Source organism: Bombus affinis, chromosome 1 (genome assembly GCF_024516045.1).
Source record: "Bombus affinis isolate iyBomAffi1 chromosome 1, iyBomAffi1.2, whole genome shotgun sequence".
NCBI classification, from domain to species: domain Eukaryota; kingdom Metazoa; phylum Arthropoda; class Insecta; order Hymenoptera; family Apidae; genus Bombus; species Bombus affinis.
The window spans coordinates 16,929,543-16,954,053 of record NC_066344.1 but is presented as its reverse complement, the minus strand read 5'-3'; the positions used below and the strand labels follow the sequence as shown (position 1 = coordinate 16,954,053).

General features: G+C 40.2%; 1 protein-coding gene and 1 long non-coding RNA gene across 4 annotated transcripts in view; one reads left to right on the top strand and one right to left on the bottom strand.

Moving 5' to 3' along the window:
- LOC126914421 (uncharacterized) overlaps window positions 1-24,511 on the top strand; it is a 120,724-nt gene that overhangs the window by 4,667 nt on the left and 91,546 nt on the right. Inside the window, exon 1 of one of the 3 annotated variants that reach the window (XM_050718363.1) lies at window positions 20,916-21,238. The exons of the other annotated variants lie outside the window; for them this stretch is intronic. The gene's annotated coding sequence lies outside the window, so the exon portion shown is untranslated. Of the gene's footprint in view, window positions 1-20,915; window positions 21,239-24,511 lie in introns of those variants that run through there. 3 annotated transcript variants of the gene reach the window in all.
- On the bottom strand, window positions 5,057-6,049 carry LOC126915080 (uncharacterized). Its single transcript, XR_007710020.1, has 2 exons — window positions 5,865-6,049; window positions 5,057-5,725 (listed from the first exon to the last, which is right to left on the bottom strand). It is a non-coding gene; the product is annotated as an uncharacterized LOC126915080 (long non-coding RNA).

Below are 24,511 nucleotides of genomic sequence, written 5' to 3'. Positions count from 1 at the left end.
TCGTAAATGTCACGCGTGACAATAAAAATTTCTGACGTTATGTATTATACCCTTTACCATCGGACCATTGACCGAAAGGAGTCATTGGGAGCGTTTCGATCGCCGCTTAGCAGTTCGCTGTCGATAAACAAACATACTGGCCGCGGTTAAAGGACAGCTTTCAATAATCATAGAAAAAAAAATATAAATAGAGAGAGGGTTCAGCGTAAAAGAAGTTCGTTACTCCGCCACGTTCCTCGTGTAGCACGAGGCGCGCCTGTTGTGTATATGTGTGGAGGCGAGTTAGGGGCAGCACCCACCGTTTAACTCGTTGAAATCCGACGATGTTTAATGAGACGTCAAGAATTTGATGCGAGTTTCGAAAGCACGGTTGCATAGTACGGAAGAAGAGTGAGGCCAAGCGCACACCGCGGGGCGGTCTTTATAAAGACGGCCTTTATATTTGACCGGTCGGAAATTCAGTGAGCATGTGGCAACGTCGGATATCCCTCTCTGTATTTCTTTCTTCCTCGGGCCAAAGCTCGATTCGTTGGCCACGCATCTTTTTCCAGCAGCGCCGGGCAGCCGGCCGGCCATCGGGCCCCCATCGCGTTCTATACCCGTACCAGAAAGTTTCTTCTACCTTTACCACGCCACCACCTTACACCCCATCCACCATACTCTTTTATTTTATTATTCGACCCGACCTCCAACGAGTTAGGCTGTTGCCTTCGCCTTTACAGAGAGCCCTTTGCCTCTCACTCTCTTTTCTCGGACTTTTGCTTACTCTGTTTCTATCTCTCTCGTTCAACCATAGCCTCCTCTTCCTCCCACCGCCTCTACCTTTCTCTTCGAAGCGATTCGCTTCGCGACTAACGAAGAAACTGGAATCTCGTTGTATGGATACGAAGAAGATTCTTCTTCCTTTCGCTCTTTCTCGCGTCTCCGCGTCCTTATCTAACATTGGCTGGCCCCTCGCCTCCCTCTTTCATGCTCCGCGTACAATTAGTTTGTTCGAACTTGTACGGTCCAACGAGCGTTTCCCTACCATTTTCTATATGTATCATGGACGCGTTATCGATGCAGCCGGCGAGAGGCGCGCATATTAAAACTTGACGAGACTCGCCAGGAATCCAGGAAGAGGCGCTGTGAAGCAGCTAGCGGCGGACAGTGGGGAGAAAAGGAAATCGTATATAGCCGACTATATCGAGGGAAACTTTTCATAATGTTGGATGCTGGATCCGTTTAGAAATTTTTCAATCGTGCCCTCGGTATCGTGAACTTTGCATTCCTCGCGTCCTTCGCGGTTATTCCACGCAACCGGATCATGTGGAATAATATTGACTCGCATCAAGTATCCCTTTACGTTCTTGCATTTTTATACGAATATTCGGTATTACGCCGCGCAGGTTATATATTTCTTACTCGACGTCACGATATTACAGGTGCTCTTTCTATCTGCTTTTTCCCGTCCGGTCCGTTTAGTTCTCACGATAACGCGCCTTTGCTACGAGTCACAGGGCTCATAGGTCCGTGCGTTATCAACCGCGAGTGTTAATGCGTGTACATTTGTATTTGTTTTGGTGTGAACTTTTACGTAGTCACAGTCTTTTTTGTTTCTTTTAAGTTTTATTAAATTATAGCGAAATATATTACAGTTTCATATCGCATCGCACATATAAAGGATTTTATAGTACATAACAAAATCACTTAATCTTTTGATTTTACAATTAACTCTGTCTTTTTCGTAACTTTCGTCAATTTATTACATATTATCCAAGTAAGGCTATTACAAACTTTCGAAGAATAAAATACATACGGACAGGTGAAATTCGCGTTGAAATTAATAACATAGACGGCTCTTCCGCATTTAGCATCGTGTGAATTACAACATTTTCAATAGATTCCGCGAATACCTAGCGCTCGTGTATAAGTTAACCCGTTTGAATTTTTTATAGGCTCATCATCATATTTCTCTTTTGCCCTGTCGTTCGGCATCGAACAACGCAACATGTTGACCGCATTTAAATGTAAACGGGCTCGCGCCTCTCTGACAGTTTTCGCGAAATATTTTCAAGTTTCCCTCCCCGCCTTTCCCCCGGTTCCGGCACTATTTTGCGCAAAGAATCGCGTTAATTCGTAAAATCGCAATGCAGTAGCTTCGCGTAATTGAAACCACCGTGTGTATCGATGTAACTACTAATGGTAACGGAAAGTCATCGGAAATATATTTTTATCGATCGAGCGGAGAAAATCGTGGACTGACCATGGGCCAGAGAGCTTATTGCGAAATCAATCACGTTCACGCGCGATTGTTTTACCTAATACAACACACGGGGTACGTGACTGCCGCGAAACTGGCTGGCTTGTTGCCATGTTTTCTCGCACGGAAACGCTCGCGATCGGTTAAATGTTAATTAACATCCTGACCTTTAACCGATCGTTCATGTATACCCGCGGATAATCGCTGATTTCTAACCGTCTATGCATCTGGCGCTAATATTTTAACGCGCTTTCCTGCACCTAGACTGGCTTACCGAGATATGTGAACACCTACTACAGGGAACTTTTATACGTAACGTATATATCGTATATGTTATATAAAAATTTTGGAAACTTCGTTAGCACCGAAGAGAAACGACTGTCGTGATTACGTTGGTCAAATTTGAAGCGAATGTCAAGATGTAGTAGAAGTTGCACGATATTTGTTGCAAATTTATATTTAGTAAAATATTCTAATACGGCATGAATATTAGTCTTAAATCTATTACCATATACGAGGTGGTTCCGGTAGATATTGAAATTTATTAATATGATATAATGGATTATTAATTGTTCGCTGATACACCAGTGTAATCACGATAATTCGTGATATATTACAAAGCTAATCAGATTTCAAAACGTTTCGCGTGACACTCACAAAATATTCGTAAAAGTCTACAAATGGTTGGAATACTTTCGTAAATCTACGTATCTCTGCTAGTCGCTGGTTTTTACCTCGAGAGGAATTCTCGCGTATCGTTGCCGCGTAACCCGCCGTTCGAAACCGTGGAGAGATGAGTCAGTATGACGGTGGTAGAGCGAAGGATATTTTGCAGTGTAAAAAAAGTCTCGCTTAGCTCCCTCGCAGAGTGCAGAGGTGCAAAGCTATCGTTTTCTCGATTCTCACGAGAAGGCTTGCCCCTTGTATCGGTTTCATTCGACTCCTTCTGCCACACAGTAATTAGAAAACACGTAAACGAGTTTTCGGTACGTTAATTCCGAAGAACGTAATTCCGAGCGTTGCTGCATCCTGGTATCTTCTCTTCTCCCCGTCTTTCACTCCACGCCTCGTACCCCTCTATTGGATGACCCCATGGACTTTCAGCCGCGCACACTCACACGTATATATGCGTATACTTACCTATGCGTACACATGTACACGGTTTATTGAACAGTGGGGATCGGTCGTTAGAAGTTAGAAACGGGGGGATCACGTGCGTCGCTTCACCGTTTCCCCGGTAATGCGTGCACAATCGCGTGTATCTCTAATTTTTTAAATAATAACGAATACACACAAGCCTGATAAATTTCCCCTCTGCATTCCGCGTTTGTTTGTACCGGTCTTTTTTACGCTTTTTTTCAGCGATGAATTTATATATAGAAATTCAACGAGGAAGGCACTAAAGATAATATCGTTTTTCCAACGGTGACAAATAGGCGGTTCGTTGCGCGCCAACGCGGATCATAAATATTGAAATATTACACCTCTGTCGGAATCGGTTGATTTTATAGAACACGCGTGCACGATAAGCGTTGTGTTACGCTATTTCAGTAACCATTCTCACGGTTGTTCCAGGAACATTTAGAACGCGTCATTACCATATAATACACAATTACCCACAAATCTGTATTATCCTGTATAAATTCCTTTCAGAAGCCACCTGTAGAAAAGACGCTGTATTGTTCGTGTCGGCGATACGACGCGTCAGACCGCGTCGCGAGTAGGTATTCATAAATCGTAGAAAATTAAAATTACTTCCAACAAGTCGTTTTTATTGCTGAAAAATAGTCGTCCGTATTTACGACTTCTCTTATAATCACTTTCTTTCGAATTTCATTCTAGGAACAGTAGCAGACATAATATAGTCGAACTTCTAATTTCTTCCATATTTTTCCATAGCGCTTTTCTCGTAAGTTTAATATCATTCTCAATTGAGGCCATAGGAAAAGAACATCTTCGGTCATATACCTTTTTTTTTCTTTGCTGGATATCAATGTTAAGCGATTCATTCGCGTGTCAAGTAACTCGATACATTTTACTTACAATACTTAAAAAATATCCATGTCTCGGCTGTTTTTCTTTTTTATAATACTTGATACGTTTGTTACTTAATTTCAGAATTCTTACGTGTGAACACGAGGACATAATCTTTCAACTATTAACAATACCATGTTAAAATACCATCTTCTGATCACCAAACGACACAAAAATCAGAAAATCAATGAATTATCGTGTTTCTCCTATGTGATCGTCGATTTCAAACACTATAAACTGAAACGGTAGCATTAGTATCGTACCGACGCGTCACAACGAGAAATCGCGTACATTTCGTATACATAAACGATCGGTGGGGTCTGTTTCCGCGTGCTAAAAAATCCATTCGGATCTAGCGGCGCTCTTGCCGGCGTTGTATTATGGAAATCAGTGGAATCGGAGTGCCGAGTATGCAAGACACGTGAATTAAACACGTAATACACCGACTCCGCAGTGTGCACCTGTCGCGCATGCAAATCACTTAAGCCGCTGAGCCTGCTCCTGCTCGGTTTCCGAGCTTTTTCGGCCGCGATGCATATCGCTGCGCGCTCATTGCGCTCTCGATTGTAATGCGCGTTCTCTCTGCGTGTCCTTGCCACTTTTCTGTTTCTCCCTTTTTCTTATAGACGTATACGCGATAAGGTAGACTTATTCGAGTCACCTAAGCTTTTATATCATAAAATTCAATCTTGATCTTTGCAGAGAATAATTAAATTTGTTGTATATTATGGAACACCGTGATTCTTCCATGTGATAATTTGCCTTATATCTCTACATCTGTTTTTCTTTTTTTTTTGTTAAAATATCTATCGCTTTATACAGATATCGTACAATAAAATATATTTTTTTTGTAACGTTTTGCCTGCGATATTGCGCTTTATTTTACTCAACCAACTTACCAATGAATTCCCTGGAGTACGTTTGAAAGTCTTCTGCAGTGTTCATTTATCAGAATATAAACACGATGGAATAGACGGTTGATAAATGTCGATCATTCTTTACCTAGCCTTTATACAAAATATAAAATACAAAATGTTTCTCGTTGAAAAATCACCTTCCTTCTATTGACAAATACCCGATTTGTTCCTTTAATAGATGCACTTGATGTGCAGCTAAAATTAGTATTAGCGACGCAGTATTTTCCAAAGTAGAAAATTAATTATGTTTAAATCTCGGCCGTGTACGAGTATACAAGATGTAATAGAACAAACAGACTGTTTAAAACGCTGCAAAATTATCGAACGAGTCAATATCTTCCTCTGTAAACCTCTCTCTTCTCTCTATCTTTTTTTGCCATCGTAATTTTCCATCTCTCGTTCCCTCTGCTCTTCGATTCTCGTAACTTTCACCGTGTTTCCCGTCTCTTCTTTTTTCCCGGCCTCTCGTAAAATTTGTCACTCTCTACGGCTCTTTGCTCTTCTACCTTCCCTGGCACACAACTTGCCGCACCTGTAAGCACAATCAACGATTAGATGTAATCAGTTACGCTTTCTTTTTCCTTCGTGCGTGTCTCTGCGTCGTTTCTCGCTACAATCACTGGAATACTTTATCGATCGCATGTACACGTGATATTTCAGTTAATATTTACCGACGTTCGCGTTCCATACAGATTTTTCGTCCGCGATGTAACCATTACACAAATACAATCCAGGCGGTGTATTCGTCGTCGTCGTCGTCGTCTTCGTTATTACATGCCACTACCAGTAACCGGAAGATCTTGTGCTCTGATAAATTACCCTGTAACGTAACCGGTGCGCTCGCCTTCTTCCGTCGTCCTTTCTGTGTCCGAGATACAGTCGGAGACAAAAATAATTGGACAGATAGCGGAAGGTAGGTATCAATGAAGTTTCATCGAATTAGTCCTAACGTCATATTGTACTGATATAATTAAGTTTCATTTATTACAAAGCAGCGGGCAAAAGGAAGTTTAAAATTCGCTAAGCAGTTAATAATTTCAAGATCTGTTAGTAATTATAAATAATTATTCGAAAGTAATTTTGTGTATGCGAGTATATTAACGACCTTTCTGTTAGCTATTTTTCAGCATGTTGCTGGCCGCTCTAGAGTTTCATATTATATCTAGTCGCTTTTCTCCTCAAATACAATCTGTCTTGTAAAATTGCGGTGTCTATTGTACCACTTACGTTTAAATTTCCTTTTACCCGCTACTGTGTACGCTGTGGTACGTACGTCTCATTTACATCTGTGTAAACAGACCGTATTTAACGAAACGTCGTCGATACCTTATTTCCACCACCTATTTAACTTATTTTTGCCTCCGACTGTATTGTTCACCGAGTTTTCTCGTTCGAGGAAAATAGGTTCCAGCTGCACGAGGTAGGTCAGCTAGGGCTTCCTGTAAACACGATGAATAATCCAAATTAATGGTAAATGCATACCACGAGCGAATATATTTCTACAAGAAAAAAAAGAAGGAAATATCCGAATACCACGCTAATTGAGACTTTGAAAGGATTAAGCTTATAGGAGATAATTGGTTTGTCATTTAGGTAGTAGGTCATCTTAAATTTCCAATTTTCCCTGTCCAAGTAGCTGTGAAACGCTGAAAAGCCGCATTTCCATGGATATAGCCAACATTCACCCGTTGAATTATGCTCGAGAGCTTACTAGACCCCGTCTTTCGAGAATATGCGTCACGCCAGTATGTTGTCATATATAGACACATACACGGTGTGCCAGGATTTAAAATTTGGTAGATGTATTCTATGAGTATAATCAGGCGAAAAGTATTTTATAAACGTAGCTTATTCGAAGCTTTATCGAGAAGTTATAATAAGAATAGGAAATGCAAAAGGAACAATAACGGACTCGTCAGGATTATCATGCTATAAGACAAGAATAAATTTACAATCAACGTAATCGTTGGCTGTTAATATATAATTCGCAAGAAAAGTTGAATTTATTACTGTATCGTGTATCACTGTAGAAATACCCACGCAAAGTTGTAACAAAATTTAGCTGCCAAACTCTGGATCACCCTATATTATATAATATATCATAAAAACATTTTGAAATTTCACGAATAGGGAATGATGAGACAATCGTCATGGTTATGTTGGACAAATTTCAAACCAATCTGGAAACATACATAGAAATTATAAAATATTTATCGTAAACGTAATACATAAAAAAAGGTGTTCAAATACTAACACAAACCACTATATTTTTATACATATAACATTTTATAATTATAACCTTAAAGTTGGCCTTATAATCTTAGAATTTACTAAATTTGTTCAACTCTGGGACACCCTGTATGCACATGTACATATATATACGGGTAGCAGGTATATATACGTGGCACGCATAATGATGCTTCCGCCACACATAAATTAGCATCACGAGTGGCCGGCTGACCCGGTGTACGAGACAATTTTCTAAGAAATTTGTCAAACGATAATTCGAGCGGCTTCTCGAGTGTAAATTCAGCTCTCGCGGTGGCTGCCGACCGGTCGGTCCGCCCGGTATGCAAATAAGTTGGTCAAGATAGCCGAGCGATGAGAGAGGCGGGACGTGTCGTTATTCCGATACCATTGTTTGTATTTCATGGCGGAACGTGAATCATCGGTTACTTAATTCCGATAACGCCGCCAGCTACCGATGTCGGACGCATTTTAAACGCGCCTTGTCTTCCCTGCTGCCTGCTTCCAATGGACCGCCGTGACCGATTCTACCGTGCGAAAGTCCAAGACTTGTATTGGCGAATACGTAGGCGCTTTTGCCAGGTCGTACTAGGTAGGATGAAAATTTGGAAAATTATCATCATTTGTAAAAGAAATATAGGTAGAACGAAAGTTTAGAAAATTAGCTTTTTTTAATTAGTATAGTTGATGGAGGAGATATAAAATTGGCCAGATGCTAAAGTTTATGTGCTTCTTAACAACTTAAAACGCAGCGAGAGACAAGGAGCTTCGATATCTTAACCAGGATCGGACAGTTCAACGATTTAGAGTTGTTTCTTCCGTTGAAAATATTTAACCGTTTGTGCCCCAAGTGCTGTTTAGATTTTGTGTCGAAAAGTCCCAGTATTCCGTATTTCATTGTTATCTTCTGAATAATTTTTATTCAACAAAACTTGAAATATTTATAAAGCAATAATACGCGTATATAATAATATAGATGTATTTCATAAAAATAACAAATCTGTTCGGGATTTTTCGACCCTGTTTCTTCGAAGACCCCTGGGTCTCAAACGGTTAACATAGCAATTCATCGATGACTTTCACAATCTGTGATTCAAGCAATTCAAATTGATTTCGTGAGACGTGTAGAATCTTCGGTGTGGCTGCATTAATCGTTGTCGCCAATTAATACTTCAATGTGCAACCTCATTATGTTCTTTGCACCAAGTATACACAGAGTACGATACAGAAAGGTATTTGATTTTGCCTTTGGATTCTTTTGTGTCGAAGCTTTTTCTAACGCCTTTTCAAGAGAATCGTCTTAATGGTTTTTTGCTGAAAGATATTTAAAGCTAAGGTCTATTGTTCAACTAGAGGACGAAGGAAACCTAGTAAACTGAAATGACCTTCGAACAAGTCAAGGTCAAAGGAATGGCGACAAGCATGTTTAGCCGGTGCAAATTTGTGTAGAGAGTAATGGATACGTCTTGGTAGTCCGGTCCTGTTTAAATAACTTCTGCTCTCGTGCGACTTTCGGATTGTTTGAGGGTCATCGCCGTTACAGCTTTGTTAAATTTACTTCCACAGCACTGCAGTATGCCCCATTTCTGAAATGCAAAACTGTGTTTGAACGACCTTCCACGAGTAGCTAATTTTACATTTTCTCAACTCGAAACTTTGCGAACAATATCGTATTATTAGTCAGTCATATCGTAAAATAATTGCTGCCATATTGTTATTAAATACCGAATTATATATATACGTTGATATAATCTCCTTATATTCCCATTTAATAAAAAGTAATTTAAAAAATGTAATCGTTGCATAAATTGCCAAATTGTTAGAAACAGACTCACAGAATGTTGTATGTATCTTTAGAAGCTCGTTTAACACAAAAGTATGGTGGATTAGTATCCGTGGAAATAAGCGAATATCAGGCAGCTTATCTCTCTAGAAACGCGAAAGAACCGTAAAGCTTTCGATGTATACGTATCGTGTAGATGCTTCAATACAGAAGGCGATTTCGTTGAACATCCACCTGTGAGACGCGAGCACGAGAGCGCGCGCCCATCGCTGAAAGCCACGTTTAAAGAGATATTCGCGGCCTGTATTGTATAACTCCTTTACGAGAGTTACATTTCCTTGTATATATTTGTTACGGGCAAAATTGTATGATACGCGCTACTTCTCGCGTGGAATTTACAACGATCCCAGTTGGGTCTCTTTCGAATAATTAAAATTGCTGTTCCGCAACCGGTAGAAATTGCCCGAAATACGAAATTATCGCGTCTACGAGTATCTTACTCACACGTGCGAGTGTGCAGCAAACGGGAGCTGCCTATCTTCATTAAATTAATTGTTAATTTACCGATGAACGTGGAGTGCAATTAATTTCTTCGTGATACTTGTTACTCGTTAACTTGAAACAGGCTTCAGATTCCGTTGCTTCCTTCCTTTACATCGATACGTTGCGAAACATAGGTTTTCGTTGGTGCTGCGATTTAATCGAGCGATCTCTTCATTTGTGTGCAATTAATATTATTCCATTTAGCTAGGGATGTGTATTTACTGTTACAGGTCAGGGTCTTTTATAGTACCATTAATTTATACCTTTTTTTAGGCTAAATATCGCCCTACTGTTTTATATTTGCTTTTAGCTACCATAGTTGCAGCGAAGAATTTCTTGTAATTTGGACTAACTCCTTCGAGACTTTCCGATGCCAAGTATTCCATAGTGAACCGTTACTGTTCCATATTTTCTATAGATATTTGTTTTTAAACAACCCGATTAGAATAAAAAGCTCATTGGATGGTAATTGTCTATTTAGGATCATCGTAGCCGGCTGCCTGCTACTGTCCCACCATCTATCTCTTCCACGCCCAACTCCACCCCATTGTTTGTTCTAAAGACAGATATATAGGTGTACCTTGAGAGATGGCGTCATCCCTAACGCTGTTCCTACAAATACCACCTTAAAAGTATATGGGCCAGTGTACACAGTGATCTTTTCAAGTTACAAATGTTATCCAATCGATACCTTCGTGAATCAGGATTGCCAATCATACTCGATGTGTCAAAGGCTATTGATGCACTGCAGTAGCGAACCAATCCCATTCCATTTGATTCTCGCTCAAACATATCGACAAACGTACAAAATAGACAAACATCTTCGCGAACAGCCATCCGTAGTCGACCCTGTCCTATGATCGAACACGGTTGAACAGTTTCAAAAATTCCTCTTCTCGTACCAGGTTTCGACAGCCATAATGGCCGCTGACACGGTAGCACGCGATTTCATATATCATATCGTTTCGACACGTTGAAGAGTCGCAGATGCTTTCATTGTCAGTAGCTGACAAAAATATTTCAACAGTTATCATAGAAAATTTCCACGTATATATTGTGTATCGTTGTAGTTTGAAATTTCATTAGTATCGTAATGAGACACGACTATTTGATTATATCGGTGTTCGAAGTTGATTTGGAACTGTACATAGAAGCTGAAGACATTTACCGCAAACATATATTTAATAAAAAATTTGTAACATGAATACATAAACACGTAATAAGCGTTCAATACGGTTCTAGTGAAAAACTAGCGATATTTATAACTCTGGTGATTTCTAGAAAATATCGAATCTTCGGATTTGTTAACTGTTACATTCGCTATCATATCGCTAATAAAATTTGACAATGTCGCGTATAACGTGCGTAATACATTCGTCAAATTTTCTACAAGTTGTTTGATTTCTTTTCTGAGCTATTTCGTATATGAGAAAAATCCACATTGTACGGCTTAAGCTACACGTGTAGGTCAGGCCGCTTAGCTTCACCTGCTCTCCATTTGTCACGTCCGAAATTGCATTACGCGGCACGTCAAATTTCTATATAAAACGACCCTAAGATGCCATTGACTGCGCCCCCGTGGTCGTTTAACATGTCGGCGTTCCGCTTTCTGCTTTACGTCTCTCTACTCCTCTGTGCAATCTTCTCGCTCTCTTTCCATCTCCGTCTCGCTCTTGTTCTCGTCCAGGTACTCTGTGCGTTGCTCTCTATGTGCCTCTCCGACCATATGGTTCGCGACCCTGCTTCTGTTCATTCATAATACACGCAGCCCTAAAAGTTGAACGCGTTAGACCATGTGCACGGTGAAACTCGGACAGGCGGTTTTCAAAGCGACGCACTGGATAGCCAGTTGAAAATTTTAAAAGCAACCTGGAACCTGGTGGCGCCACCGGCCAAAGTCGTCCCTGTAGGGACTAATTTGTAGACAGTAAAATAAAAACTCGGAGGTTAGCTGGTCGATGAGTTCTTTTCAAATATGCAGTAGCCAAGGGATGAAACGTAGGATGTGGTATTATTCCCTGTATAAGAGCTGTACTCTGTACGAGAGTGCACTTTGCTTTTATTGTAACGTTTACTCTGGATCGTAATGCTGTTAGACGGTTTACTGTTTCTATTGTATTCGCGAAAAGTGTATACGGTAGTTCATAAAAGTGTCCCGACGCTTTTACGAATACATAACGTTCCGTACATTATATAACGTTATACGAAACGTACATGTACGTTTGGATTTTCATTAGCTCTACGTTATACACATGAATTTTTTGATAATGTTGGTAAAAATTTGAAGCAAATCCGGTTATTCCGCGAAACATCGACTCTCAAACACGCTATGAATGTTCCGAAAAACCCGGTTTAATATTTTGACGTCGTTACAAATTCTTTCTTAATTCATCCTTTACCGCAGACCCTTGTAAACCTAACTGAAAACACGTGACACAAAGGAATAGAGTCTTCCACGGACTGGAAAATCTCAGCTCAAAAGATTAGCAATAACAGCATGGAGTAATGGCACTACGGAAACATGGTTTACTTTAGATGCCACGAGCGCCACTATTCTACCGATTCCCATCGAACTCTCCCCCTAATTTCCAGTGAGAAGTACACCATCGGTGGTCATTCCTGCTACCAGACGCAGCAGCTGGTTGAGCTAAAAGCTAATCACAATAGAGCGTGTTCCTTCCTGGCCATGTATACCTGCAGTTTCCCCTCTGAGTCTACGCTTCTTTCAGAATTTCTGCCAGGTAATCGTGGAAATAGGCGAGGATGCTCGAAAAACTTTCTATCGTTATTTCGAGGTCGTTTTCCTTTTGTCAAGCCAGACCGACGACAGGAAGAGCCTAGGCTGACGACATAATCTGGCCAGGCCTGGCTTACCTACGCTATCTTAACTTCGTTTTTGCCTAAAACGCATTTGGCTCCCGCGTACTCGACGTCCTTGTCGCTGACTCGTCCCTAAGGCGCAGCCGGGGATTACTTCTTAACTCCTGACACAGATTTCCAGAGAGTTTCCACGAATTTATGACTTAGCGTGGCAGCCGTGCCTCACGGAAGGAAGATAACATTTACATAGTCGGATCCTTGGCTGTGCGGCGTTATACCGATCGAAAAAGCTGATGTTTTATGTATTCTCTTTTTACGCGCTGTTTAAAATTCCGTTTGAAAAATAAACGAACATATGGCGTTTGGTAACGAGAGAGGAACTATCGTGCAAATGGAACGGTTTCTTTTGTCCAGCTCGTCGCACCGGATCAGTCGATGATACTCGTCACTGTAGAATTCTCTCTAGTTTCTGTGTTTCTGTTTTTGAAATGGAGCAAGAGAAAGATATAAGTACATATCTTTTGTTGACTTTCTGTAAAAAATAACGTTGTAGGTGGCAGCACCCTCTTCCATAATCTCTCCATATCTAGATTTACCTTTATTATCTTCGCAGCAAATATTAGGACGGGGAACGATTTCAAGTTAGGTTAGGATCTAAAAATAGCAGTATCATATTTTAATAATAATAAAAGATAAAAGGGAGCCGGTAGGGTAACACCACGATTGAGGAATCGTATGTAGGTCCTGAGTGGCTCTGTGAAAGGAATCGCGTCCAACAATACTTGTTTCCAGGCACATTGCCATTCAATACACTGGAAATGACATTTTGACGAATTATTGATAGAAATACGGAAAAAGTAGCGGGTATTGTTCTTGTCGTCGCTAAAGTACGCTAAAGGCCTATATCATTTCCGCTTTCATTAGCTTGTAAACTTGCCAGAGAGAGAGAGAGAGGGAGAGAGAGTGATAGAAAGAGAGGAAGGGGGGGAGAGAAAATTTCCCCACATCCATAGGTCGTGGACTGGAGCTTTCAGTATTAATACCATAATTGGCTTGATACAACGAAGTTGTTACAGTTCTCGAGGGTCTCTCGCGCACGTCCGTCGATAACCATTACACATTCATATGGCAATTGAAAAGTCCAGGAAAGTCTAGCTCACCGCAATAAATACACTATACGGTCGTCGACCAGAGTCACCTCGTCGTCAAGAGAATTGTTTGCCACTGACGCGTACATTCGTAACGCGATCACGCTGTTTTCTTTTTCTCCCACATACAGATAGAAACAGTGGCGATGCACCAAGAATACTTAAGCGACGGAGGGAAGAGCGGGCAGAACGTGATAAGCCAAATTGATCAACTTCAGTTTCTATAAAGTTATCAATTTCACATTATACAGACATTGTTCGACAATTTGAGAATAATGAAACGAATTCAACCATTCAAACGGTTAATTTAAATACTCCTTTCATCTTTTATATTCACGGTAGATGAATCATACACGATGCACGTCCAAAGTGTAAATTCATTTTAAGAGCGACGCGAGCGCGCGAAAAGCGCAACCCAACGGCAGCGATAGTTATTTTCAGGTAAAAAGTTAGTTTCCATGCGTAAACAGGTCGAATGCTAGTTTCGTCGTATCATTGCCAATCGATCTCTTACGTACCGACCGATACTTTACGCAACAGCAATGCAAACGGTTGCATTTCTTTTCTGTAACAAAAAAGAGATCTCGAGGTCTTCGACTACCTATCTAGGTTACGTTTCAATTCCTGTCAATCTTTACAGAGGAGATAGATTTGTTTCGATAGATTTGACTAATTTTATAAACTATTCTGGCAGGTATCGATTCTTGATACCCATCGGTCTATTATTATTGCTATTCAATATGAGTATCGAGTAGAGATCGAAACAAACGTATTCTGCTGAATAATAGCATTTTCGAACGAGAAGCTATCGAGAATGATCGAGCCTCGAACGTTGCACGAGTATCGATATCCCGACGATATCTCTCGCGTCCTCGAATCGAAAGACCAAACAAGTCGCACGGTAGTCTCTTGGAACTAGACACCAACGTCTCCTTGCGGAGACAATCGAATGACGGATGTCATGTATCACCGTCGTGACTCTACAAAAACGAATTCTCGCCAACAAAACGAAGCGATAGAGAGCGGCAAGCACAGCCCGATCGGAAGATCAACAGGAACGCCGACCTGACATTTATCAAGACGTGATTTCGGCTCCGGCATTCCTAATGAATTCGAGCGAATCTAGGTTGGTGGATTGCGCCTAACAATGATGGATGGGTTAGTCTATCGATTCGTTGGATTAGATGGAAATAATGTGACGTTATCGAATAGAGGGAGCCACGTAGGGGACCGCCCCGGCATTTGGTTATTATGCACAGGGGAAGTTGAATTCTATTCGACCCCTGCGAGATACGAGAACGCTAATGAGCGTATAATGCGCATTGAATCGTGATCATTACACCTAGTGCGTTACGAGCATTGACTGCATGTGGTAGGGTCATAGACATCCGTGGAAAATACGTGCAGTTCTGTCGACAGAGTCGAGTCCATTTAGGGTATACTGTCGTGGTTAAGGGTGAGGTAAATCCTCTCTCTGTGTGTCTGTATCTACGTATCTTTCTCGTGTCTGCTTCTATGCTTCTCTCTCGTTTCTTCGTCCGACTAGAAGCGTACGCACTAACATGTCTTCTCTCTCTCTCCCTCTCTCTTCGTCTCTTACCCTCTTCCTCTCTTCCCCCCTCTCTGGAGCGTCAATCCATTCCCTTCAAGCAGGTCTGCCTCGCGTTGCTTTGATCCTGAGTATCTCGCATGCATCGGAATCTTTCTCTGTGCGGACACATTCTAGGTGGCGTCTGTGAATTTCAAAGCATGGTATTGTAGCTAGGTAATAGTGTTTCATCTCCGTATTACCGATACCATAGTTCACTCGGGGATCTTCGCAAATGGGGGCGCATTGATAACGCGTAGAAACATATAGGATTTGGTAAGGTGTTAGACGTGTACGCGAGAGTGTATATTAACTCGCTCGCACGTATGAATAGATCATGGTACGTAGCCGTTAACACGATGGGAGTTTTTCATTAGGAAATTGAAAACGTTTTACTTCTTTTGTTCGCAAACGTTACGGTAAAACTATGACAAGCGATCGATGTTTATAAACGTCGAGGTTACCAGAGAATAATTACATAACGTGACATTTTTTAAAATCATTTACAACGGAATAACGAATGCTGTGTACGTTTATAAGGGAAATACGTTATAAGCTTAATATCAAAACAACATGGTAGCAATGAAAAAAATGGCAAAACAAATTCCAAAGAGATGAAACTCGATTATCTGTGAACGCATAGCGATATTTCTCACTAGCTGGCGGGAGCAACGCGTTCGATTGGCGGTGCCGGAGAGGGGAGAAAGGAAGAGAGGGGAATGCGACTCGTGTGAGGTTATATCGGTGAATGAGAAGAGGCTACTTCGTGGAACGTGTGTGTTTGTATTTCGATTGCATTCACAGACCTTTTTTCTAGTCGGTCTAACCACCTTGGAATTTAATGATAAATGATAAACTACACGCCGAAAGAAATCCTCGTGTTTGAGTTGCCAAGAAATATTACGGTGTTGAGTCACGTCTTAGGTACCTTCGTTGAACGTTCCCCGCATGAAAGCCAGCTCGTACCGTCGAGTGGCCGAGGCGAGTGCAAATGTCGAAGTCGAGCGAGGGTAATGAGCGAGAAAAGATGAACCTTGCATTCTCCTCGTTGCACGAATACGTCGTGGTGAATCGAAAGGATCGACGAGGAGCGTCACTCGAAGATCGACGCCAGCGCTGTATGCATACGTAGTGGCGATCGAGGACGACAAATTTAAAACTATTCTACTGGCGGTGCACAGTGTGATATTTCAGTAGTCTAGCGACACGAAATTATTGTACCTATTAATATCTGTTGGTTTTTATGGGATTTTCAATCGAATATGTATTGATAAATGTTTAATACTTATATATACATATGTATTAATAAATATTTATTAGACAATCAGTTAAGTAAAGTATAAAAGAATTTCTTCTTCTCTGGTTCTCTATTAAACGGAGAAGCCAATTTAAATTTCGGACTTCCAATCTCTTGGACATGATAATTTCTTTATTTAATCTTTCTACGCGCCGTTTAATTTCTATAAAAAAAAGGATCGTATTTATATCTGCGAAAGGCAAAACTAATTCTGAATTGTTTTGTCTGCATCAATTTTGAATTCAATACTTGTAAAAATTTAACAGCTCGTTAAAAACCGCAATATAAATTTTCCTACTGCCTGATAAATTCCATAATTTCATTTCTGTTGGTTGTTTTTCATTCTCCTTTCGCTTGTTTTTTAAATATGCAACTGTTCATATTTCACAAGTTAATACGAACAGTTCAACATTTTTTCTAGCAGCATATTTTTTAAATGATACACATCTAGTAGCGTGTTCTGCGATAAAAAAAAAAAGAAGAAGAAATAATTCATTTCACCATTGTACAATATTTCTCGAATTTCGTCGAAATCGGTTGCCGCGTTTGATTCCTAACAATTTTTCTGTTTTCCATACTTTTATTATCGCTGTATTAATGTATAAAAGACTCATACTTTGCATACATTCGCAACAATAACAAATCAATCCGTGAAATTACAAATGGAGACTTTGGTAATCTGAGAGATATTCTCCACGAATAGATGACCAATTTATCGAGAGTAATTTTCCCGAACAAATTAGACTCGACCACCGTTAAAAATTAATTGGTTCCGAAGCCACAGAGACCGCTAGCATCAATTTTATCGAGAACGAACAATAGGTTCGATATATATATATATATATTCTTTTTTTTTCTCTTTTTTTTCCCCCAAACCTGTCATTTCACGGAAATGGAAATTATTCGTCTTTTAATATGCGCAGTGGCTCGACTATCCAAAAATATTTGCAAAAGAAGTACTTCAATTAGCTTTGGATATTTATAAAACTTTTACATACGAGTATTTCCATAATATGGTATTCTTGCAACACGGATTCGCTCTAACATGGTTTGAGAATCGACGAAATGCTCGTACAGCACGGTATTTCTATAACGCTACTTCGCCTTATCACGATTCGAGAATTGGAAAAATTGAAGAAATCCGTACAAAATGGAATGTAATGATCGTTTTTTAATACAAGCACCGTCATTCGATCTTACTAGTCGAGCGAGTGTGCTTTGCTGTGTTATATTAGCGTACGGAATTTTTAAATATTAAAATGTTTAATCTATTTTTAATTCGTCGAGTACTAACCCTTTGCAGCCGAAAATTTGTTCGCTACAGGAGAACGACAACTCTAAGCTTCTCAGATAAACATAAATAATATTAATATGTAATATTTTGAATTAATTATCGATTGTTTTAATAAATATATCTCATTTATGTTATGTTTGTTATGAAGAAATATTATTATATGTACTTTTATTAGCTACTGGAACCGAATCACCATTTTCGCATTCTTCGTTTCGTATAATACGATTTCGAAAGACGCGGCATTTTTTCCGAACCTAATTACCGTGTTATACGAGGTTATACCTGTTCTTATACCTTAACTATTTTTACCTTTGTGATATTTTGGTGAATATTCCTAATGTTTGTTTGTATGTTTGTTTTATTTTTTAAATTATCCTCAAATTTCTGAACATATTGTCCACATGAGAATATGACCACACAGGCAAGTTAGAAGTTTAGTATGGCACACTAGCGCCACGAGCTAGAACTATCATATTTCAAATCGGATCACGTAGTATCGCGTAACCAAAAGAGCAAAATACACAGAATACGTTAAAACTGAGCGAAATAGAGGGGAATAGTGTGTACCGCAACGAATTTCGAAGCATTACCATAATTATATATAGGTGGAGAGTGTTAACTATTAATATGTCATGAAAACCGCCGTCGTGATTCATTCCACAAGTATTAAACACGGTACATATTAGGCGAAGTACCGCTTTTGTTCGTGCACTATTCGGCTAACCAACTTCACATCTCTGCACACTATATCGTAAAATAGGTTATGATGGCGTTAAGAGTATAAGAGTAACCTTGAGCGACCAAGTGATTTTATATGGGCTGTAGCGAAACGATTCCTGCTTACGTATTAATACAAATTTTAATCCGTGCCCAGTGGTAACTGGTCTTACAGTTAATCAAATTTAATTGAAATTCATCTCTTTTGGTCACGTTTGCTCTCCCACCACTTCCTCTGTTAATCGCTTAATTTTAACTGACGCGTTATTTTTATCTATTATTTATCTTAATACCATTTATTTATATTATAATTTGATTTCTTATTCGCTCTAAAAATAAAAACTATACAATCTCGTAGGGGACGATACATAAATATTATACGATCAGAGAGCATAAACGTGAAATATCGCGATAGTTCCATGAGCGCGCTGTCCGAGGTTTAAAATTAATGAAATTCAAATTATACAGAGTAAGCTTCGTGTTTGATCCAACCTATTAATTATGTTTTTAATGATATATTTCATCTGTCTGTGTAATTATGACAAATCATTGCACGCCAAGCCCTTATCAAATCTCTCTCTTTCCTTCTATTCTTCCATCCTTCCTTCTAACGGGCCTCTCTTTATCCTGACAACACGGTAGCTACGAGAGATCTGTAATTTCACACCTCATATACGCGTGTTTGTAATCGGCGACGCGACGAACTCGTGTTGGTAAATGCTTCATTAAATTCGCATCCTCCAGGTATTTGAAAATTCAAGCGTTTCTAACAATTCCCTGGTTGTTGCTCGCGAGTGCAACTCGTTTAACTCAAATACGGGAAACAAAGCGGGAGCGGCCGACAACGCCCGCTTGGATAGGCTTCCACTACCAGCGCAGCAAGTACAAAATAACAAATAAAGAGTGCATGATAAGCGTTCGCTGTGAAACTTCGTTAAAATCAACGAACCATATAACTGTCGCTAATATTTCCGATATTTGATTCATTGTATGCAAATCTTATTTTCTTATCGGTGACGTGTAAAATATTACTTTTAAATCTCATCTTACTAGTTTGAATGAAACCTACTACTAGCAGCGAATTAATTTTATTCAAACTGTATGTTATGTATTCCCCAATATATAATAGCTACTTTACAAATCGATCGTACATCTGAAAGCACTGAAAAATTCAAATAAACAGATGTCCCATTTATCCTTATCTATAATCCTCATGTTCTGTCATTTGTTATACGATTGCACTAAATGGCGCCCTTGTTCTCAAGGTAAGCCTGCAGACGTCTTGTTATTAATCTCTCTGGTTATATTTAGTAACATTTTCGTACTACAGTATCATGGATAAACCATAAACAGCTTCCCAAACGTCCATACAACTCACAATCAGAATGAAAGATAGTTACCGCGAAGAAGGTGGCACGAGAAGCTGATGAGAGGGAACTGCCTACTCTCTCGCGAGCATCATCTTGAAATCCGAACACGAATGGGAATTAAATGCGATGTATGCACAGCGCTTAGAGGTGGCGCGCAGTGTAAATTCGATTTCATCGAATCGCGCGGCTGAGTCACGGGGATGACTGGTTCCTCTCGCCGCCGTCATTCCCGTTCTCATACAAAAGGCGGTATAAGTGCTCACCTTCTTCGAGCGTCGAGTTTCTTTCTCTCCGTCGAGTGCAAATGTCGGGGAGTCGAAGGTAACGAGGCAGAGAAAAAAAGAAGACCGGTGTAGTGTGAACGGAGAAGGAGGATGGAGAGGAAGGCTCCTCTCACCTCCTCGATCGCTGATGACGCGAGAAGAGCATCAGCGATCACCAGCAGCTCCGTGTCCAACGACGTTCGCCGCAAAGAACGAAAGTGCAACTGTGCGTATAATCATCGCGAGCGCGAGTACGTAACGAGCGTAGTGTTCGTGCGCGTGCATGCATCGTCTGGTGAAACTTTGCCGTGCATTAAAACGTCGTGGAATTCCTCGCGTTTTCTATCAAATTGCTGCATACTTACAATGGCTCACGAACGTATTCGAACACTTGCAAATTAATTTTATGAACGTATTCTGTGTTATATGAAACATTTTGAAACGTTATTAGCGCTATAACGACACCTACAACTATCGTGTTTGTATCGTCAATATCGTGGCATATCTGAAAACAGATATAAAAATTAATTATTTACGCAATCTATTATCCATTATGTTAATATCCCTTCTGTGCTTCAGATGATTATTCATCCTGCGAATTTTTTATCAATTATACGTTTGCAGTAAGTATGTATGTAGTATATTGTAACTTTTATATACATTTTCAGATTGCTTCCAAATATGATCGATATAATCATGACAGACGTGTCTCGTTATAGCGTTAGCGAAATTTCTTAAATGTTATATAACACATACAGAAGTAAAAAAAATTCACTCGTGGGTCGCATGTTATATGTAATTGCGGTGATTCTGTGCTGTGCCGATGATATTATTGCGTGTGCACGCCGAGGTTTGCGCAAGCCGGAGGTCGTCGCTGTCTGACCCGAAGGTATTGCCGCTGTAATGAGAAACGTCGGTGAATGTGTTGTTCCGTAAAAGGACTCGCTTATAGATTGGATTATAGGGGATCCAATGGTAATTTAATTTATTTTGATTTTTGTTGCTTGGAAATATCGAGGTATTGAGCGATTAAACTTATCCTATAGTAAATTCTAACTTAAACGTAACTTCTTAAGTCTTTAAGATTATCGCTTTTCTTTTCCTTTTGCTTCTTCCATTTTCATGCTTCAATGGCGTGACAGTACTAGTTCTCTTCGGAACTTATGAGTCACTTTTGACGTGACACTTGATTACCATTATAGTTACTGGAATAACTCAGTGGGAAACACTTTTGTGTGTGAAAGTTCTATGTTTTACACCTTTCAACGTAGAAACAACTTCAATGCCACTCTTCGAATTCATTCGAATCATTTCTTTAAACGTTCCTCTTCAAACTCATCCAACCAACTTTTTCAAATATTTCTCCACAAACTCTTTCAAATAATTTCGTTCAAATGCCTCTTACGCTTACCTTGTATTGCTTACGTAAGACGATTCAAATTCGCTGATGGCGCCACAGACAAAAAGACAACATTCACATAAAGGTATTTTTATCCCGGAACAAAATCAGGATTATATACTAGCTTCCTTGCAATACAGAAATTCCGGGATAGAACTTCTTCCGGCTATCTTTTTTGTCATAACGGTAATCGAACAGACGATGAAAAAATCCGTTCGTTTTTATTATTTATAATTTCATATCGTATTTCGTATTGCCTGTGTCAGTTCGCGACTGATTATGAAGAGACATCCACGTACGATTGTATGTATACGTACTCGTAAATTGCAAACAAGCGCCGGTGACAATGGAAAGTTTCAATCGAAGAGCGCAAGATATTTTGGTGACGACGACGTGGCTTGGTTCGTGGCGTGTTTCCATGGTGTAATGCTCGACGGATAAACGAGAAACAGGAGCGATTTCGTCGCGCTTCGTTCTTGAAATTGCGTACCACGCTTCAACTGATGCGCAAACAGCGGAGAAAGAAGAGCAAGACAAAAGGCACCGGGAGATAAAAACAAAAAAACGAGGCCGGATAGCTAACCACTCGCGAGGAACATTCGATCGTCGATGCTATCTTTCTTCTCATTTTCTCCCTCGCGCTCGTCCACTTCTCTATACATCTCTCTCGTTCTCTTTATGCCGGTCGGCCACGCAGTTACCAGGTTGCGTGAGAGCCTGGCAGCGCTGCCTGCTACCTCTTCGAACGAAAAACGAAATACGATTCTAGGCAGTGACGGTGGTAATGCATTGTCGAGAGAGCCTCGTCAAGGTAACACGAACTCCACGTCGTGGCTCAACGTGAAATCCATAGACCTCCGGCTCTTTAATGCTCGAATCCCTGGCAAAGTGGTAATGCAGAAGCGAGACCAAAGAGATTTCAAGCCGAATTGATTCAACTACGTCTTTTTTAAATTTCTAATTCCATTTGATACGAGAATCGTAACTCTGCGTTAATTTTTATAAAATAGCAAAAAATTCCTTATATTTCTTCGTATCGTAAAAGTGTCTCATGACGAAGAGTAAAATTATAAGTTAATTAATTATGTATATAAATATATTAATTATAAACCAAGTGGACGATACTCGCGATTAAATTGGAATCCTCAAATTGGACTTGCGCCACTGTAATTTTCAGTCCGCCGTATAATTCTACAGGTCGTGCGAAATCGGCTGCTTTCTCAAGCTCATCCTCCGCTCCAAGCATGGAACATAAATTCCATTTTCTCTTCATGGGCGCTTTATACTCCGCAAATTACATTCTTTGGAAAAAGTTACGTTTAATTTAAGACGGGTTAACATTGACTTATACTTGTTAATTATACTGTACGAGATAACAATTTTGTAGCAAGACTTTTAACGATAATAATTCACGCGGTTCTGCGTGTAGCAAAGTGGCAAACGTTTGTCGTTAATGTGCTTCTTTCGGTTTTCATTCTACGCAGTATCGATACGCGGAAACATATTTTCTAGATCATTTGAAATGCATTAAAGGTGTGCCATTAATCCGCTAATACACGCGCATAGAAGAATACGTTAACAAATCTACCTGGTCGGTCCGGGTCGTGTTGTGCATATAAACAGCACCGAAACGAAATTGATGCCACTCTTTCGGTTCAGTTGCTTTGCAAAAGTTTCGAATCCATTCTGCACACATCGAGAAGCACATCAAAAGATATCGATATAGTCCCCCATATAACGGGCGACTACTTGCAGGCGCGCTGGCGCGGGCACACGCTCGTCCATAAAGCGGTGCTGTGACGAGATTCAATTTTTTATTCAGAAATATCGGTTCTACAGGCGCACGAGTGCTCGTTTCTCGTTCCTACGTGGCGACGAGTGCCTTCGCGACTGTAAAACGTCATACCGTCACGCGTATATTTGCTACCAAATAAAAGCGTCATAAGGAGAAGCAATGAAAACCGCAATACGGAAAGGTGTCCGTCAAGGATTTTTACATGTTCCTCCCGCTTTCTTTTCGACAGTGTCGATGATTCATGATAGCGCCATCGCGTGTTGTTCGTAATAACGCACTCTGGAATATTTCCGTATTATTAATTCTCTATCAATAGTAATGACAAATCTATTTCAATTTGATCAGGTTTATTTTTGTTAGAAATTCTAGCATATAGGTAAAAAAATGTGTATCCCTAAATAGAGAAATTAGTATCTGAACGAAGATTCATCTTCTTCGGTGAATAGGTTAACCGACTACCTAAGTTTTCTTATTTCGCTGTAGACAAATCGTAGTAAGCTCTTGCTGTTCAACTTCCAACCGACCCTCGTTCCAGAATACCATCGCTCGAAATAAAACGCGCGGTGTATTGAAACGACGGAATATATACATAATATCAAACGCGATGGTACTGAAATATTCGAAGGAATAATCTTACTATCACGGAACCCGACGATCATTTTTTCACCGACTTTAACCTGCTGAAGACCAGGCAATAACAGCACCGCTCGGAGCCTCGGGAAGTGTATTATAAAAGGAAGCATACATTAGTGCGAGAAAGATAGAAGGACCAAAGATCGAGGGAGACACTACGTAGCCCTCTAGCTGTAAGGCACGATGGAACGCGCGGTCATATCCTCGCGAGTCGGTTCGGTTCGTTTCTCAGTCTGTTGTGTTAGTGGTTGTTCGAAGGCGTCCAAAGGCTGCGCGAAGAACGACCACGTACCGTGGCGAACTTCGATCATGCTTCAACGGGTGGCTTCCTTTGTTTAAAATCATCCCGTTTGCCTGGCTCGTGGGATTATATCTGCTTGAGCGATCAAGCATCTGAGAATCATCTTGGAACAAATGCTCG